The sequence below is a fragment of the Suricata suricatta genome, chromosome 13, assembly GCF_006229205.1.
Source record: "Suricata suricatta isolate VVHF042 chromosome 13, meerkat_22Aug2017_6uvM2_HiC, whole genome shotgun sequence".
NCBI lineage: Eukaryota > Metazoa > Chordata > Mammalia > Carnivora > Herpestidae > Suricata > Suricata suricatta.
Window position 1 is genome coordinate 62,004,164 of NC_043712.1, and position 18,515 is coordinate 62,022,678.

Below are 18,515 nucleotides of genomic sequence, written 5' to 3' on the forward strand. Positions count from 1 at the left end.
AACTTAATTCCCCTTTTATTCCCTACCACCCCACCTGTTCTTCCCTGCCGTAAAACAGAAGAGAAAAGGAGAACCAGATGTTCTCTAATAGTCATCAAAATAATTAATTAACTTCAGCAGCTTTCTTTGAACTCAAGCTGGAGAGAACCATGGGCTGTTCATTCTCGAGGGGAGGTGGGACTCGTAAAGAAACATGAGCGTTTGAGGCTGATATTGGTGCACCATATGGGAAACAAACGAGTAGAAGTTTTCAAATCAGACACAACTGGATGGGAATTCCAGGTTGACCACTCACTAACCTCAGACCTGAGATGAGTTTTTTAAGCCTCAGTTTCCTTATTTACAACATAGAGAAGTTGCCTACCTGGAAGATTGTTTCAAAGGGGGTGGGTCACATGACACATGGCAGTGACTCAGTAAGTATTATAGTGTCACAGCCACATCATATGTGAGTTCATGTTTTGCAAATCCAACTATCTATGCTTGGCAAGGAGAGAGCTGGGAAACAAGGTTAAAAATGTGAGTAGTCTCTGCATGTTTAAATATCTTGTTCAAAGAAGGCAGCCTGAGGATCTCTTGAGTGTGTTCACTCTTCTGTTCAGTGGACCTGTATTGAGGGGACAAGCCCCTGCTTCTCCTTCACAGATCTCACTTCCTTCATGCCCCTGGGGTGCAAACATCTCACCAGCCCAAGTGTGACTCTCAGGTTTGAAGCTGCATATATTTCATACCTCATGCATCCTAACCACAGTCCGACTCTGTCATCAGAGGCCCAACTAAAGGAACAATGATCAGTGGTGGTTTTGGCACTATGTAATTGTTGTCTTTTGTTCTGAAACCAGAGAAATGTGAAATAATAAAAAGATACAATTTTTTTTCCTAATATATTAGTAAAGATCTTTGAAAAAGTGATAGTACCCAGGGTCTTCCAAGAACCTCATCGCCAATGGTATAAATGGGTTTTTCTGGAGGACACAATAATAGGTATCAAAAAGCATAAAAATGTTCAGATCTCTTGATGTCCTAATTCTACTTCTGGAAACTTTTTTGAGGGGGATAATGAAATAAGACCTCACTGCTTTCTAATTTATTTTTTTAATGATTTTTAATTTTATTTATTTTTGAGAGACAGACAGAGCATGAGCAGGGAAGGGCAGAGAGAGAAGGATACACAGAATCTGAAGCCGACTCCAGGCTCTGAGCTGTTGGCACAGAGCCTGAAATGGGGCTCGAACCCACAAACGGTGAGATCATGACCTGAGCTAAAGTTGGAGGCTTAACTGATTAAGCCAGCCACCCAGGCGCCCAGTCCCCCCTTTTTAAAATAACATTTAATTGGAAAAGTTTGTCACAAAGTAATCTATAAGACCAAATTATTGCAAACAACGTCAAGCTCCACAATATAGGATTGGGTAACTAAAGCGTTTATTCAGCAGATACTACTGTGCACCTTACCATGGCGCCCACTGTGGCCCTGACGCCAGTCCTGCTTCAGGACGCCTCTCCTCAGACGTGTGCTCTGAACACACAGATGGACCCAATGTTGAATGCTCGTGTTTGTAAACGGTATCCCATGAGAGCCATGTATTGCCATCTTAGAACTTTGGGGCTTTGTGGATATATCGGAAATCTTACTTAAAAATTTAGCTAATGTCTCAAAGCTCACTGAAGAACTCCAGTAGTTAACTCTTTGAAGTTTGATAGTATAGTGTGGTAACAGTGACATCTCAGCACCATCAACCAACAGAGTGCTCCTGTGACCCTGTGTTCATGTGTTTGAACTAAACAGAAGCCTGTTTGCAGCTGAAGTCAGCGCAGGGAGCGAGGTGAATTGTGGCAACTTTGTCAGTGTTGCGTATCATAGAAGATGCTCAAGCCCGGGAGGTGGGAGTGATGGCAGCATCTTTATGGAGAGTTATCACATAAGAAATGCCTGTACCATTGATTAATATGTCCTTCTAAACCAGGGGTTTTGGGGTGATTTTGTCCCTGAGAAGACATTAGACAGCGTCTGGAGACGGTTTTGATGGTCATAGCTGGGGGAGAGGTATTACTGACACCTGCTGGGTGGAGTCTAGGGATGTTGCTCAACATCCTTCAGTTCCCAAGACATCCAGCTTCTCACAACAAGGAATTATTAATTCTGAATGTCAGTAGGGAATGGCTTGAGAAACCTTGCTGTAAACATAACCAGCGAAAGTCAGATCTTCTACTGTCTCCATCTCCTGGGCCTGAAGGTTTGGTCTGTGGAGCTGGAGCAACCCCCAAACTCAAAATGAATGTGTTACTTGAAGAGGCTTTCTGAGTATAACCTCAGATTGCTGCCTTCACTTGGTCATCTTTCTTGTTCTTTTTTTCAAGTAAGTCTCAATTCCATTTATTTTTATTTTTAATGTTTATTTATTTTTGAGAGAGAAAGAGAGAGGCAGAGGCAGAGAGAAGGGAGAGAAAGGATCTGAAGCAAGATCTGTGCTAACAGCAAAGAGCCTGATGTGGGGCTTAAACTCATGAACCAGGAGATCATGACCTGAGCTGAAGTTGGATGCTTAACCAACTGAGCCACCTAGGCGCCCCTCAAATAAGTCTCAATTTTAATAAAATCCTCTACATACACATTTATTTGCTAATGAAAATTGAAAGAGCACACCAAAAAAACCCTTTTGTTACAATTCAAATTTTTGAAAACCAGAAAATCTAGTTTATGCACCCTCCCCTGATTACACTGTAATCGAACCTCCCAATATTTTCTATGTATATAAACCCTCTGTACATGATACTCAGTTTCCAAGTTTTGATGTTAGGTTTTATCTGAAAGGCTTAACCGTTCTAAAACACACAGGCAACACTCAAAACCTATTAGTGCTTCTTTGGGTCAAATCAAAAAGTGGAGCTGAAGTACACTGCAGTCATTCAAACGCAAAATACATAGATTCCTCGCAAACTACTGGGATCAAGATAGAAAAGATACAAAAAAGGCAGAGCTTATAGCAAAGATCATCAAAATATTATACAGTCCCCCAAGCTGCTGCGTAATGATCCTAACATTACTAGCAAGAAAAAACAGTACAAGAATAAGGTTTATGTTTACATCTGTCCTGTGTCATCATTATTCTATCAGAAAGATCTCTATGATACAAGCAATAATGACAGTTACATCTAAATCTTTCCACTCTTGATTCAATATCAAGTTCCTTCTGCCATAGTTCTTTTGGAAGCGTAGAAAAAGCTGGTTGAGGTTATGCTGGTACTTAATTAATTGTGCCACCATTTCCATCCTTTCTTTCTGAGCAGTTAGGGATGCCCTCACTCCATCCCTTTTCCTGTTGAACGTGCAGTCAACAAACCCCTCTGGGTTCTTCTCTCTGTCCTCCTGTTGGGATGGATATTTCAGTAGAGGGGAAGGGAATTTGGTTCTAGGGTTGAGAGTTAATTTATCATGATTCTTTATTAATACTTCTGAGATAGGTTGAGAGGCAGTGAGCCATCCTGGGAACTCTCTTCACTGGGCATTTAAGAAGACTCTCGGGGCCCAGGTTGGGTAAAGTTGCTTTGCTTTGGTGAGTCCACTGAAAGCCTGAACCACAGATACTCCTAGATCTTCAGATTCCAGTGGAAGGTGATGCTCAAGACTCAACTTGCTACAAAGTAGCCTGGAAAGAACTCTACAGGCCCTTTCGAGCAAGAAAAACCTAAACTCCAACAAACCATGGTGAAAGAAAAAGCAAACCTTGGTCATCTTTATTTATTTTTGTTTGTTTTGTAAATTTAAAAAAATGTTTATTTATTTTTGAGAGACAGAGAGAGAGAGAGAGCGCAAGTAAGTAGGAGAGGGATAGAGAGACAGGGAGACACAGAACCTGAAACAGGCTCCAGGTTCTGAGCTGTCAGCACAGAACCCAACGTGGGCTTGAACTCAAGAACTATGATATCATGACCTGAGCTGAAGTTGAATGCTTAACCAACTGAGCCACTCAGGTGCCCCGGTCATCTTTATTTCTAATATTTTTGCATGCACTCGAAGAAAAAGTTGTCCTTAAAAGTTCACTCTAAAAATAGAGCAGAGGAGCAACATAACTGGCTTGTAAGATAACACTATCATCTGGATTTCCACCTACCCCTCAGCTTCCTTTGGTGTATGTGCCAAATGCAATACCTTTCTGGCAGTGGGAATGTAGGAGTACCTTTCAGCAGGCTGGAGAATGAGATGCTTGCTTTCTCAAAGTCCATCAGGTGGTGCACTTCTCAGCAGAGTCCACCAATGAGCTCCTTTCCCTGCAAGCAAACTCTGGCTGTTTGTACTCATGCTAAGTTGGCATTCTCTGCATGACAAGTTAAAAGGCTTTTTTGTTGCCCAAAGAGCCTTTGAAAACATAATAGCGGCTATTCTAGTCTGCTGGAACATGTTGTAAAATTACACGATAAGACAATTTCAAAATCTCTTCTATGTCATGTATTTTATTCTTAGGTGGAAAAGAATGATGGAAAGGCCACTCCCTGGCAGTTGCAGGCAGCAGTTTTGGGCCATAATAGCTTGCTTAGTGTGCCAACAGCAAAGCGCAACCCGCTGTGGGGTGCTGGGCACTCCTAAATCACTGATAGCCTTCACTGCGTTTGTTCTTGTCAGAGGCAACTGCTCAACACTTTCTTGATGGGCTTTTCATTTTACAAATATTTCTTCAATAAAATTCACTCTGTTGGGAATGACCAGAGCCTTTTGGCATCAAAATAGATGAAGTGCACTGGACTTCAAACTGATGTAAAAAGTACAAAAGCAGCACATTTAATAACACCACTAGACCTTCTGCACGTGGCAGAATATGATTCAGGAAAACAAGCTTCTTAATAATATGTTGTCTGGAAGGAACTTTGTACCTAATCACTCCAGTAATTCACAAAAGTCTTTTGTCTTCATCTACTGAAAACAGTCTTCACCAGATCAACATTTTGGCAAGTTTTGTTCAAGATTTTAGTTTCCATAAACCTCAAACCATAAAAATTATCTGTTCAAAAAATTCATACAAACTGTTGTTTTGAAATTTGGCTAGTGAAAATATATACGTTGGGAGTCTCACTTATTTGTGGTACTTTCTTCTGTTCTTAATTTTCATTCTTAATTATATCTGGCTTAATAGTTATTTATCAAGCCATATTGGTTGTAGTGCATGACTGTGGATTTATTTTCCTCCTTAAGAAATTTTGGGGTGACAAATATGAAATTCTGCCTAAAATTCATTCTCATAGATAAGAATTCCTAAATAGGAACTTTCCTGGAAAGACTCATGGTCTATGTGGAATTAAGTAACCAAAAATTGAACATAGTTCTTCAAGTTTGCTTTCTTTAATACTAGAAATGTTCCGTGCCAAATAATCCTCTAAATATTAGAATTCTAGTACAGTTGAAAGGTTATTTTCCCCCTTGTATTATTGAAATTTTTATTGATGTGTATTGGGTTTAAAAAGATACACTATTCTTTTTTTAAGTTTATTTATTTATTTTGAGAGAAAGAGAAGGAAGGAGGAAGAGAAAGAGCGGGGTAGGGGCAGAGAGAGAGGGAAAGAATCCCAAGTAGGCTCTGTACTGTCAGCACAGAGCTCAACGTGGGGCTTGATCTGGTGAACTATGAGATCATGACCTGAAACAAAATCAAGAGTCAGATGTTTACCCGACTGAGCCACCCAGGTACCCCAATAAACTACTCTTTTTAAAGTTATTTAGCTAACATTCTCTTTTAATACTCATATTAACTATTTATCTATGCCCCCACTTAATCATTGGAAAGTTGCTGGTAATTGTTTTTCATGTGAAGTTAACATTTTTCACAATCTATATTGTTTATTTCATCATTTTTACTTATTTATGTATCAACTGACAGAATTTTAACATATAAAATAAATAAGGAGATTTCCCCTCATGTTATATCCAGTATGCTAACCTAGACCTAAAAGTAATAATAAGATACTGATAATCAAGTCAAATGACATCTTGCTCTGTTCATATTACTACTGTTGTTCTCCTGATTAGAAATGATGAGAATCTATGGACACTCACAATCATTGGTCACATCCAAGTTTGGGGCTACCAGAAATGATGTTGAAATCAGCATTCAGCTCTTTGGCCTTTCAAAGGCCTTTCAGACACCAAATCTGAAGTAGGTTTTGGCAAAAATTCAAGGTTAAATCCAAACATAGGTGCATTTTTACATTTAGTGGAAACTATTGTATATGTATAGTTACATATGCATACACACAAATACAATACATATATGTACCTATTAATGTAATTTAAAGGTTACTGAGGAATATGGAAACATGCCCAAATGTCATTTATTCAGTAACAGCAGTTTGCAAAAACAGTGTTAGAGAACCATCTCAAATGGAAAATCAACCAGTGTCTTTTAAATTTTACTTTGTGGATGTACCAAGGAAAAATGGAAGTATCTCCTTTCCTCCTCTGGGAATGCCCTGCTAATGAAGAGGTGGAGATTAAAATTTAACAGCCCTTAAAAAATGTTTCAGGGACCACCTGGGTCTCCGTGGATAAGGGTTTAGTCCTCTGAAAAAAAGCACAACTTTTGTGCTTCCCAGGTGGAGAGGGGGAGGGTCCCGGCTGAGAAGGTGGGTTGGCAGATGCCTCAAGACCTTGTGAGAGCATGGAAACTTTGCTCTGAGACGCAATCCCAGGTGGCTGGCTGAGGCGGCTCGCTAAGTCCTGGCTTTGGAACGGCAGCGTCTTTGGGGCTCAGCAAGTAGTCTGAGGATGGCTGTGAAGGGGGTCCCAGCGCCCTCTGGGGTAGCAGTGCCTACCAACTGTGAAAAATTGCTGTCTGGTGGCAGTAGCATCGTTATCTGATGGTGCAAAATGTCAGCGGCGACCACCCCCAGCAAGGACTGTGTCTGTCCTTGTCCCCAAGCACAGCAGTGCAGGCCCTTCACTGGTCTCCTATGAGCATAGGATAGAGCCCCCAAATGACTGACAGTAGCCTTCTCATTAAGCTCAGACAGACAGAGATTTGATTTCGAAAATGAGACATGACCCAGGCTTGTAAAAAAAAAAAAGAAAGAAAGAAAAGAAAAGAAAAAAGAAAATGAGACATGATGTCTCTGGAACCCAAAGCTCATGTGACAGCCTGGTTCCGCCTGACACATGGACACATGCATGTGTATTGACAGAACACCATGCCAGATACACATCAATGTAGTAACACTGGTTTCTTTCGGTAGGGGAGTCAGAGGAGATTTTAATTTTTAAAACTTTCCTACTTGATTTCTCTCCCCTAATCTCTAGAATGAATTTGTATTAATGTTACAATCAGGAAAAAAAATTCTAATAAGCCAGGTGATGACTTAAAGAAAATCTACAGTAATCAGGAAATTCAAAATGGTCAGAATTATGCCTTATTGTCTGTTGCACCTCTTCGTGCCTCGGTAAAACGATGGCTGCTATTTTTTTTCTGAGAGTTTTTTTATGAGCCAGGCAATGTGCTGAGCATTTCATGTTAATTAATTAATCTGCACAACAATAAGATGGGTACTGTCATTGCTTCCTTTTAAAGATGATGAAAAATTATAAAACATTATTGAAAGAAATAAAATAGGATCTGAACAGAGTGACATACAGAGATTCAAAGAAAGAAATGAAATAGGATCTGAAGAAATGGACAGACATTCAGAGATCCTACAATGCCAGGGTGGGCAGGCTTTTTCTGTCAGGAGCCAGATAATAAGTATTTTAGGGTATTGGGCTGTTCGCCTGTCACAATGACATAACTCTGCCTTTGTAGTGCAAAAGCGGCTACAGACAATCTGCAAATGAGTGAGCGTGTCTGGGACCAATAAAATGTTATTTCAGAAAACTGGTGATGGGCTGGTATTGGCCCGCAGGCCACAGTTTCCTTAGAGGAAGACAAGAACATAAACACAAAACTTTCTAACTTAATACCTAATTTAACTCAACTCTAATCAGGAATTTAGGATAATGTTTTTAACGTCTAGGGTGGGGAGGCCTTTTAAAGCAAGATAGGAAACCAGAATGTCTTAAGGGAAAAGTCGGACAAATTTGACTACCTAAAACTTAAATATTTTTGCAGGGCCAAGTACAATACAAAAATAATAACATAGAAATGATGGGTCTAGAGAAAATATTTGACACACATATGATAGAGCATGAATATTTCTAACATGCAGAGGATAATACAAATTATTGAGCAAAAAAGAAAAAAGAAATTAGGAGAGTGGGCAATTCACTGAAGTTAAAATGAAAATTGAATGTCAAACGTTTGAAAATGTGTCCAACATCATTAGTATTTGAGGGACTGTCATATAACAATAAAGAGATCCAATGGTTTGCCAATTAGCTTGGCAAAGAATAACAATAGTGATAACATTCAATGCCAGTAAAGATGTAGGGAGACTTATCTCTCACGCCTTTTGATGCTGGCAGGGTCTAAACTGGCGTACATGTTGTAAAATAATCCAGTGGTAGCTATTAAAAGGAAAAAAGGCAAATTCAAAATCATAAATTACCTTGAAATTAAGTAAAGAAAAAATATTTCTTTTTCTTTAAATTTTTTTAATGTTTATTTATTTTTGAGAGAGAGACAGAGTATGAGTGGGGGAGGGTCAGAGAGCGAGGGAGACACAGAATCAGAAGCAGGCTCCAGGCTCTGAGCCATCAGCACAGAGCCTGATGTGGGGCTCGAACCCATGAGCTGTGAGATCATGACCTGAGCTGAAGTTGGCTGCTTAACCAACTGAGCCACCCAGGTCAGATTGCTACGCTGAGAAAAGTTTATAGCTAGCTTTTAAATGATGTTAGCATTTTTCGAGAGAATGCTGTTTAATTTCCAGTTCATAAGTATCACAGTTAAGATTGCTTGTCTCCTGGGACTCAGTTGTTTAAGCGTCCATCTCTCAGTTTTGGCTCAGGTCATAATCTTACAGTTCATGAGCCTGAGCCCCACATCTGCCACTGTGCTGACAGTGGAGCCTTCTTGGGATTCTCTGCCCCTCCCTCACTCTCTCTGTGTCTCTGTCTCTCTCAAAAATAAATAAGTGTTCCTTCACTTGTCTCTCATGCCCATTTGGGGGCTTACTTTATTTTGTGGCATGAGGTTCTAGTCCTAGGTAGCTCTGTTGGTGGTGCTGGCTGGTCCCATTCCCTCTCTACTAGGGTATCCAAGGGCTAATGTCCAACCACTTCTGGTCCAGTGAACAGCACTCATTTACATGAACGACACAGAACATTTTATCAAATCAGGGGTCTGTAAAAGTCCCAACTGAAAGTTAGTACTCAAAGGACCAGAAGTGAGGGTGAAATGACTTCTTAAGGTCTCTAGAGCCTTTGCTCTAGTAATAAGGCATGATTTATTCTAATAAAGAAATTTCCTAGCTTTCCAAATCAAGGAACTTCCAAATCATGATAGTGACAGACTTTCTGTGAACCCAGGCTAGAAGCTGCAAAAAAATAAATGCGATGATACAAATAAATTTGTATTATGTCTTCCCCTGTCTTCAAAGATGAACGCACATCTGTTGGCCCTTTAGCCCACCCACATATCCAGAGCCAAAAGGTGCCTATGAATACTGCTAAATAATCTCCCACAACCAACTCAGTGTGTTACAGGGCCCGAATCAAACAGAATCCCAGTGTGAACTGGGTAGAGCTGAGTGAGAAATAAGAACAGAATTTTCTCCATATGGCGCTGTCTATAGAAGTCACTAGGCAAATTAGGAGGGATGGTGGGAAAAGGTTATGAGCACAAGGCTTGGAAGTCCCATTTGGATGTGCAAATCACACCCCAAATACTTATCTGGGCTTCCTGAGTAGGACAGGGATTCCCTTATATCTGTTTGTCTACCCTAATCATCACATGGGTGCTGTGCTTTCAGCCTCTGGATGGGGCAGGACATGTGAAACCTCATATAGAATGTTTTAATTTCATTTCTGATTATAATTTACTATAACACCATCAACATGAGAAGTTAAGTCTAGTTCCATCCCCAGGGTGAGAAGTGGGCAAGGTTTTGTTCTAGATGGTCCTGTTTTACCCATCATTCCTCTCTTGTACCTCTCCCTCTAATGCTGGCCATTTCCACCCCATGCCTAGCAAGGCCCCACACGTCAAGCTACAGGGTCAGCAGTATCACAGGAGGAGGCCCAGTGGGGGATAACACAGAAAATCACTTTTTTGGCTTGAGTTTTGGGGGGAAGTATTCATCACTGAGGCATCAAAATGGGAGCTTGGTTTGATCATATATGTCACAGGACTCTGTTCGCAAACGTTCATCTGAATGGCCCAGGAGCTCCCTTCCTCCTGGAGATGGTCTGCAGCAGGCTCTGTGAGGCGTGGTGTTTTAGATTCCATCAGAAATCTAAAACCTGTAAACACACTGACAGCAGTCAGCCGAGGGATGTGAGAAACTCACAAATGAACAACAAATGCAGGCAGAAAAAGGCCAGACCAAATGGACTGATGTTTTTCACGACCGTGGAGGGGTTTAATCCACTGGTCTCAAACCATATGGCACGCTGAACACGAGCCGGGAGAGGCTGGGAGGTACTTGGCAGCAGACCATGGAAACATAAACGCAAGGCATTTTGTTTCCTTGTGTGTGCTTTTTTCCCTTTAAATATTTACTTTTTGTGTTTTGCCAGGACACAGTTTCCATCCCATATGCAGAGCAGGCTGTTTTTGTAAATGGGGGCAGGGGTAGGCAGGGGACAGCTTGGCTCAGGGGACTTGTAATAGGATATCGATTCTGTCATGTCCATGTTGCTGGCTGCCCTTCCCTGGACAATGGTGAGCAAAAACCTGCCACAGTCTTTGCCTCCAGGTTCGGAGGCTCCTGGAAGAAGGGTCCTCCCTTTGAAAGCTCAGACGCACACCCACATGCTGAGACGTGCACCCAGAGAGAGAAGGCTGGCCAGCTCATGGGAAAGGCGTGCCTTTGTTGAGCCCCTAGTAGGTGGTCTCTGCCTGTCAGGTCTGAGGCCCTGGGTGGGCCGTGGAACGTGCGAGCAAACCACACTGGCAGGGAACAGAGTCTCTGGCTTGGAGGCTGCTGATGGGGCATCTTTCACAAAATTTCCACCCCACAAGAGAGTCAGACTGGGGAAGAAGGGTGGCAAGGGAAGTGGATGGGCGAAGGGAGAGCAGCTGGAGAGAGAATGGGGGTGGCAAATCCCCAAGCGAAATAGAAATGTACCATATAAAAATAAATAAATTAGTCCTGGGCCTTGAGCCATGTTTCAACCAAAATAATGTAAGCAATCAAATGCTTACTGTCTCTAATTCACCCAGGCTTCCAAACACATTACTTAACAGAAAATGGAAGGGTTTGTAATAAAGGAGTGTAGTGGTTGCACAGTGCGGGCCACGTGGTTAGGAGGCGGGCTCAGGGCTGGCAAATACAGATGTCCTGAACTAAAAATACACAGCCCTGGCATTTTTTCATTGGTTATGAGGGATGAGGGCTGGAAGAAACATCCTGACATTCTCAGGAGGTCTCTGAGGGATTCCATTTGTTCCACACGCAACCAGGGGAGTGGATGTGAGAGGCGCCATGCTAAATACGAAGACCCAAGTGCGATGAGGAGTCCAGGCACTCCTCCACCGATGGCAGAGTGAGCCCATGGCAATAAGTCTCCTGCCTGCGAGAGGGACCTTAGTCCACATTTGTAGAGCATTTTTTAGTTTATAACATCTTCTCATGGTCCCCACCCAGAGACTCTGATGCTGTTGTCCTTATTTTCCAGTGTAGCACTAATCGAGCTGTAACATGCATAAGCATCAGGACAGACTCACGGGCCCCATTCCCAGGGATCCCAATTCAGTGGCTCTGGGTAGGACCCAAGAATTTTCATCTCTAACAAGCTCCTAGGTGCCACTTCTGCTGCTGTCATTGGCCACACCTTCAAGTTGTACTGTTTTCAATGAACTCAAGTATGAGAACCTTTATCCATCTGGGTAGCTGGATTCCAAGTCCACGTTTCCCACCCAAACCATGATGCTTCTTACTCTCCATGTGTCCTCTCTGCCAGTCATGGTGCCCACATCACTCGAGCCTGGAGTTGTCCTCAGATCCCTTCCTGACACAGTCCCTTTGGCAGCCACTGACAATCAACCAGAGTGGACATGCCCATATGCTTCCTTGTCATCTTAGAAGTGGCAGAATGGGCCTTGGTCTAGAGGTCAGAGAACTGGACTCAATCATGAGGGCCATTCACTAGCCATGGGGACACCAGATGTACTTTTTAATTTCACTGCACTTTAGTCACCTCACTTGTCAAATAAGGTGGCTGGGTTGCATCAATGGTTCTCAGTCAGAATAATTCTAAGACTGATGTTGTATGAGACTGCTTGAGCTGCCATAACAAAATACTGTAGACTGGGCGGCTGCAACAATAGGAATTTATTTCTTCTACTTCTAAGGGCTGGGAGTCCAAGATCAAGGTGTTGGTGCTTTATTTCCTGGTAAGGGTCCTCTTCATGGCTTGCACATGGTCATCTTCTTGCTGTGTCCCCACATGGTCATTTATCTGTGTATGCACGTGTCCGGTGTTTCTTTTCATAACAGCTCTAATCTCATCATGAGGGCCCCACCCTCATGACCTCATCTAAACTTAATTACCTCCCAAAGGCCCCATCTCCAAATACCATCACATCAGGATTGAAAGCTTCAACAAATGAATTTGGCAAGGGGGGCACACAGTTTAGTCCACAGCACATATGGACAGCTTGTTTTAAAACACAGCTTTCTAGATTCTTCCACCAGAGGTTCTGATTCAGTCTGTCTGGGGCATAATCTAGGAATTTATGTTTTTAGCAGGCCCCCCCCGCCACATGGTTTTCAGCCTCACTTAGGCTTCAAAAGCTTTGGGTCCGTTGGTCACTAAGCTCTCCAATTCCTGGCATGAACTGTGGGGTCCTTTGTACTCCCAGAAGCAACTTGTTCCTCTATGTGCCTGAACACATCACCTGCCTCAATCATATCTGCTGACAGGAGATGTAGAGTCTAGCTCACTCGTATGCAGGGCTCTAGCCCAGCGCCCCTCCTAGAGCCTGGCACACAGTAGGCACATAAGCTATGTATATTGGTGGTCTTGCCCAGGACCTCTTCTATCTTCAAAAGTCTTTGAAATGTGTAAATCTTCTTTGAAGAGCTCTCCAAGAGGTTAGCCAACATTATTTAGGAAAAAGGCAGTAGGGCTGCCTTTGTTTTCACTGTCCAGGAGGCTTACACAACAGTGAGTACATTTACATTTCCCTCTCTCCCCAAGCCGCAGAAAGGAAAACAACCTGCACTGTGACTAGAAAATGAATCTCCACATTACAAAAGACAGACTCGCTCCTCTAGCCCTCTGGCCGGCTGCACCTTTCCTTCCTTCCCTGTCAATTGCAGGGCCAGTGGTTAAAGCAAAGAAAGGCCATAACTGTGGCTTTGTTAGGGCAATACGACCCAAGAGAAAATGAGGACACTTTCCTACATTCCTTTAGTTCCATGAGGAATAATGAAGCTAAGAGAGGGCAGGGGATGTGGAATGAGTTTTCTCTGCTAGAAGTGGGACTCAGAGGAAGAACAGGAATGCAAAGTAGTTGGACCGATATGCTGCAAATTATAAACCATTTCTGAAAAATTACAATGGGACATCACTACACACCTGTTAGAACAGCTAAGATAAAAAAAAAAAGACAATACCAAATGCTAGTGATGATACAGAGAAAAAAACTGGATCTCCTAAGACATTATTGGTGGGAATGTGAAATGGTATCACCATTCTAGAATGTTTAGCAATTTCTTATAAAACGAAACATACCATATGATCCAATCATAGTACTCCTGGGCATTTATCCCAGAGAAATTGAAACTTATGTCCACACAAAAACAAATACAGCCTATACGTATTAGCTTTCTTTGAAATAACCTCAAATTGTAAACAACCTGATGTCCTTCGATCGACAGATAGTGAAACACACTGGAATATCCATATTATGAAATTCTACTCAGCAATAAAAAAGCGCTATTGATACATTCAACAGTTGGGAGGGATCTCAAGGGAATAACGCTGAAAGAAAAAATGCAACTTCAAAATATTTCATGGTGTACGATTCCATTTATGTAACATTTTTGAAATGACAGAATCATAGAGCTGGAAAAGAGACAGTGATTGCCAGGAGGGTAAGCTATGAAGAGGAAGCATGAAGGAACCTTGTGGTGGGATTCTTCTGTGTCTTGTTTATGGTGGTGGTTACATGAATTTACATGCATGATAAAAAATGCACAGGACACACACACACACACACACACACACAAACATACACACAAATGAGTGCATGAAAAACTAATGAAAGATGAATAAGGTATGGAATTGTACTAATGTCAATTTCTTGGTTTTGATATTTCACTATAGATAGGTAAGATGTATCATTAGGGGAAGTTGGGTGAAGGGTACATGGGACTTCAGTACTATTTTTGCAACTTCCTGTGAATGTAAAATTATTTTAAAATAAAAAGTTAAAAAAAATCCTAAAAAAAGAAAGTAACTAAAGAAATGCATTTTTTTTCATGATAGAAGCTGTTTGTAATAATCAGGAAAATAAATTTCTTTCTTTTTTGGAGTAGAGGGTACCATTTTGGTGCATCATATTCTTAATGAATTACCTTAAAAGGCAAACATTGTATAGAATAGAGAGGCCAGAAATAAACCTTTCCATACATGCTCAAATGATTTTCACTGAGAGAGCCAAGACCATTCAATGGGGGAAAAGGGAAGTCTACCCAACAAACAGTGCTAGGAAAATTGGAGATCCAGATGCAAAAGAATGAAATTGGAAGCTTACCTTAAACCGTATGCAAAGATTAGCTCAAAATGGATCAAAGATCTGAATATAAGAGTTAAAAGTATAAAACTCTTAGAAGAAAACATAGGGGGAAATCTTCATGATATTAGATTTGGCAATGATTTCTTGGATATGACATCAAAACAAGAGGCAATAAAAGAAACATAAATTGGCCATCAAAATTGGAAGTTTTTGTGCACCAAAGGACACCATCCACAGAATGAAAGGACACCCCACAGAATGGGAGAAAATCTTTGCAAACTATCTGTCTGGTAGGGATTAATATCCAAAATTTATAAAGAACTTCTACAACTCAACTATAAAAACCCACACAACGTAGTTTTTTTTTAAAAAGTGGACAAATGACTTGAATAGACATTTCTCTAAAGATATACAAATGGACAAAAAATACAGGAAAGGATCTTAATATCAGTAATCATGAAGAAAATGCAAATCAAAACCCACAATGAGACCATGCAGTACCCATTAGCGTGGTTATTAAGGAAAACAAAACAAAACAAACCAGGAAATAACAGGTGTTGATAAGGATGTGAAGAAATTAGAACACTGATACAATGCTGGTAGGAATGTAAAGTGGTACAGGCACGATGGAAAAGGGTATAGCAATGTCTCAAAAAGTTAAACATAGAAATATCATATGATCCAGCAGTATCACTTGTGGGAATGTACCCCAAAGAACTGAAAGCAAGAACCCAAAGAGGTATCCATGTTCATAGTGGCATTATTCCCAACAGCCAAAAGATGGAATCAATCCAAATGTCCATCAATGGATAAATGAATAAACAAAATATGGTTTATATATACAATGAAATTTTATTCAGCCTTAAAAACAAATGAAATTCTGATACATCTTATCACATGAATAAACCTCAAAGATATTATGCTAATAAGCTAACACAAAGGACAAATATTGAATGATTCCACTTACATGAGGTACCTAGAGTAGTCACTCATAAAGTGGAACAGTGGTTACCAGAGGCCTGGGTGGGGAAAATGGGAATTATTATTTAATGGATTTCGAGTTTCAACTTGGGATGATGAAAAACAAATGAATGTACTTAATATCACTGAACTGTACATTTAAAAATGGTTAAAATTGTAAATTTTATTTTGTTTTATTTTATTTTTTGAGAGAGTGTGAGTGCGTGGGTTAGTGGAGGAGAGGCAGAGGGAGAGAAAGAGAGAGAGAGAGAGACAGAGAGACAGAGAGACAGAGAGACAGAGAATCTGAAGCAGGATCCACCCTCAGCACTGAGCCTTAGGTGGGGCTCAATCTCACAGGCATGAGATCATGACCTGAGCCAGAATCAAGAGTTGGGTAGTTAACCACCCAGCCACCCATAAAAATGATAATTTTTATGTTGTATGTATGATAGTACAATTTTTTAAAGTTTATTTATTTTGAGAGAGAGAGAAAGAGAGAGAGAGGTGAAAGGGACACGCAGAGAGAGAATCCCAAGCGGGCTCTGCACTGTCAGCACGTGGGGCTTGAAACTACGAACCATGAGATCACAACCTGACCGGAAATCAAGAGCTGGACTTTGAATGAGCTACCAGCTGCCCCTGATAGCACAACTTTATTTTAGAAAGCATTGCTAGAGGTAAATAGGGTCACACACACACAAGGCAAACATTGCCAAATTCCCTCGTTCTTTATATTATTTCTTTCGATCCCTAAAAAGAAGCTGGTTTTACCACAGTTTCAACTAAAATAATAATAAGATTTGATTTACGAGGAACTGAAATGGTGCCAAACAATACTCAGAAAAGTTAAAGCTTTCACCTTGGAGTTTTTAGTGCTGGGCATTTTGACTTAAAGTCACTATTTGTGTGGTGATTACCTCTGCTGTCTCGGAGAACTCAGTCTGAGAAAGCTACTTGGGGTATTCTGAATACAAGTTATTCGTTCTGAATTCATACCATTTGTCCTTCCTGGAAAGGCCCCACTCTCCTTTTTTCTTCTCCACCTGTTCAAATACTACCTACCTCCAGACCCAGCTCAAATTCCACCTTCTTCATGACTAAGTTATTTGGTGATTTCTCTGCCCCTGTGCTCACCTGCTATACTTCTTGTTCACACTCTTTTTTTTTTTGACATTTTTGTTTTTTAAGGTAGATTTATAAAGTCAAATTTCATATTCCTCCAATTAGTGTGTAAGATCCTCAAGGCAGAAACCAAACCATTAATCTCTTTTTCACTACCAAAGCATTCGGTGCTGTGATTTTCAGAGTGGGCACTTAGTAAAAATTTTGGAACTGATTTAAAATAAGTTTTTATCCATTTCCCCATACAATTCTAAAACATCTGAAAAATTTTTTTTGTTTTTATTTATTGATTTATTTATTTTTTAGAGATTGTGAACTTAAGCAGGGGAGAGACAGAGGGGAGGGAAAGAGAATTCCAAGCCAGGCTCAGTGTGGAGCCTGACAAGGGGCTCAATCCCATGACCATGGATCATGACCTGAACCAAAATCAAGGGTCGGATGCTTAACCAACTGAGCCACCAAGGCATCCCTGAAAAAATTTTTTAAGTAAGAAAATTCAGTGAATAAAGACCTAGCTTGTGAAACACAGAGACACCTAACAAAATGTTTAAGGACTTTCTGAACTTTGAAAGTAGTGCATTAAAATATGCTGGAATGAGAGATATAGCTCTTTATAAATACATGGGTTGCTGGAGCTACAAGGAACTTGAGACATCATCTACTACTAATTTCTGTGTCTGACATAACAGGAAATGAGTGCCCAGAGAGTTGAAGATATTAACTTAAGAACACACAAATAGTCCAGGGTTGAGACTAGAACCCATGACTTCTAAGTTCCTACTTTTTTTTTTTTACTTGGCACAGCTGCCTGATGGAAGTATTTTATTTATTGAGATATAATTTGTGAGATACGAAGTATTCAGAAATGATAAATGCTAATGACAAATTTACACCTGTGGTGGATAAAACATGGGAAAAATAATCTTGTATGTTCAAATTGGCAGGTCCGTGGGTGTAAACATTTTCATGCTGGAGAAGCAGAGATGTAGAGAACTGTGGTGTGGAATTAAACAAAGACCACCCAAAGAGAACAAGCAGAAGCTATTTATTCAGGATGTGCTCTAGAAGAGAGTCAACCACCATCACTTGCATTTGGGAGAGACTCAAGGCAGGCAGAGGAGTGGGGAATCTTTAGAGTGGAGAGAAGGGAAGGCTTCAGGTGTGCATTGATTGGAGGTCATCTGGTCTGGGGAAGCTGGGGGAGGGATAATTGGAAGGGGACCATCCTATATGATTATCTAGGGTGCACTTTTGGCCTTTCTCTGGTTGTTCTTAAGCTGGAAGCATGGACAAAATTAGAGTAGTTGTCCATAATTAACCAAGTCCTGGCTATTTGGGGCCAGTAGTTACAGAGGTTATTGTTTGGCTTCCTGGAACAGCTGCTAGAGATAGTGGTCAGACTTCCTGTAAAAGCGTTATCGATAGCAGGTTGGTTTCCTGGGCTGGTCACTGTAGATCATGGGTTGGTTTCCTGGGTGGCTGATGCAGACTGTGGGTGAGAGTTCTATTTTTGTATATGGTCTGGCCATTGCCTGCTTGTATATTCAGTCTCTCAGTGGTTATACCTAGGGAAATTGACTACTTCTTGCTCTCTGAATATGCAACCCC

At 41.0% G+C, this 18,515-nt stretch overlaps 1 long non-coding RNA gene across 1 annotated transcript in view; it reads left to right on the top strand.

The window, feature by feature from the left end:
* The first annotated feature begins 452 nt into the window (after window positions 1–452).
* LOC115276996 overlaps window positions 453–18,515 on the top strand; it is a 64,016-nt gene continuing 45,953 nt past the window's right edge. The window contains exon 1 of the long non-coding RNA XR_003902156.1: window positions 453–519. This is a non-coding gene — a long non-coding RNA (uncharacterized LOC115276996). The remainder of the gene's footprint in view (window positions 520–18,515) is intronic.